The sequence below is a fragment of the Loxodonta africana genome, chromosome 11, assembly GCF_030014295.1.
Source record: "Loxodonta africana isolate mLoxAfr1 chromosome 11, mLoxAfr1.hap2, whole genome shotgun sequence".
In the NCBI taxonomy this organism is placed as follows: Eukaryota; Metazoa; Chordata; class Mammalia; order Proboscidea; family Elephantidae; genus Loxodonta; species Loxodonta africana.
In genome coordinates, this window is record NC_087352.1 from 14,101,108 (window position 1) to 14,103,253 (window position 2,146).

At 42.0% G+C, this 2,146-nt stretch overlaps 1 protein-coding gene across 1 annotated transcript in view; it reads left to right on the top strand.

Annotated features, from left to right (window-relative positions):
- Nucleotides 1-2,146, top strand: part of ARHGAP35 (Rho GTPase activating protein 35) — a 137,118-nt gene that overhangs the window by 96,656 nt on the left and 38,316 nt on the right. The gene's annotated exons all lie outside the window — the stretch shown is intronic.

The following is a 2,146-nucleotide window of genomic DNA, read 5'->3' on the forward strand; positions in this document are numbered from 1 at the left end:
GCAGGAGAAAAATGTGGCAGTCTGCTTCTGGGAAGATTACAGCCTGGGAAACCATGTGGGGCAGTTCTACTCTGTCCTGTAGGGCCTCCCTGAGTCAGAATCAACTCACCGGCACTGGGCTTGGGTTTTTTTTGGTATAAAATGCAGGACAATATACAATGAAGAAGGAAGCCTCCTTCTCATCTCTCTGCCACAGCCCCCTAACCAGCAAACTCCCATTATCTATAATATAGGTTGCAGGTATCATGGTTTGACATTCAACTTTATTTATAATCCTTCTTTTTAGGATTTATTTGTTTTTACAGTCCAATTTTCCATTGTTTCTTTTGGCTTCTGAGCTTTGGACATATTTAGAAAGGGTTATCCTGCTCTAAGATTACTTTTGAAAGTCTCCCATATTTCCTTCTAGTACTTTATGATCTTTTATTTAAAATTTGTTATGTGAAAGGTGAAAGATGATTTTTCAAGAAGGTTGTTCAATTATAACAATATTGTTTATTGCATGAAATGCCCCCCCACACTGATTTGAAAGCTACTTTTTTTTTGTTAACTTTTATTGAGCTTCAAGTGAACGTTTACAAATCAAGTCAGACTGTCACATATAAGTTTATATACACCGTACTCCGTTCTCCCACTTGCTCTCCCCCTAATGAGTCAGCCCTTCCAGTCTCTCCTTTCGTGACAATTTTGCCAGCTTCCAACTCTCTCTATCCTCCCATCCCCCCCGCCCCCAGACAGGAGATGCCAACACAGTCTCAAGTGACCACTTGATATAATTAGCTCACTCTTCATCAGCATCTCTCACCTACGCACTGTCCAGTCTCTTTCATGGCTGCTGAGTTGTCTTCGGGGATGGTTCCTGTCCTGGGCCAACAGAAGGTTTGGGGACCATGACCGCCGGGATTCCTCTAGTCTCAGGCAGACCATTAAGTATGGTCTTTTTGTGAGAATTTGGGGTCTGCATCCCACTGAAAGCTACTTTTAATATATGCTAAATTCCTGTATGTATTGCAGGATATTTCTGGACCGTCTTATCTTGTTGATGTTCCTAGCTAGCTAACCCTCCATCTCTCCACGTGCCAGAACTGTACCGTCTTCATTACTGTAGTTTTATAGGTGGCCATTTTGGAATTTTCATGGCTTTCCTTACTTTCAGAAGTAGATCGCTAGATCTTTCCACATGGACTTTAGAATCTACTTGTTTAGCTTTAAAAATAAATTTTTGGTAATACACGTGGCTCACTCATGTATACAAGACTGAATGGGCATACCAGCCCAGGGGCAAGGACAAGAAAGCAGGTAGGGACAGGAAAGCTGGGCGAATGGAAATGGGGAACCCAGGGTTGAAAAAGGGGAAAGTATAGACACGTTGAGGGTTGGCAAGCAAGGTCACAAAACAATGTGTGTATTAATTGTTTAATGAGAAACTAATTTGCTCTGTAAATCATCTAAAGCAGAATAGATAAATAAATAAATTTGGGGGAATCCTACTGGCATCATACTGAATGATACATTAACTGTCGATATCTTTATGATGTTACACCCTCTTCTGTGTCCCTCAGTGGCGTCTTAAAGCTTTCTTCGAATAGCTCTTGCTTTTTTGTTTTTGATGTACATGTAAAAGGGACTAATAGGTGGGCGTTTAGGTTGTTGTTGGCTGCTGCTGTGGAGTCAACCCTGACCATGTCGACCCCGTACACAGTGGAACAAACTCTGCCCAGTCCTTCGCCATCCCCATGATTGGTCTGGATCAGACCATTGGGATCCATAGGATTTTCTTTGATTTTCAGAAGTGGTTCGCTAGACCTTTCCTCCTAGTCCATCTTAGTCTGGAAGCTCTGCTGAAAGCTGGTCCGCGTCACAGCAACACGCAGAGCACCACTGACAGGTCACCGGTCAGAAGTCAGACCCTGGTCTTCTGCATGGAAGGCGAGAATTCTGCCGTTGAACCACCACTGCCCCCGTGGTGTTTAGATAGATGAAAGCTTTTGAATTCTACATAGTAATAAATTGTGTGTCCAGACAACTTACTGAATTTTCTTGTTTGTAGTAGTTTTTTCAAAGGATTCTCTTGGGTTTTTTCCAATTAGTTTATTGAGATATAATTTGCATGCAGTAAAATTCACCAGTTTTAAGTGTACATTCA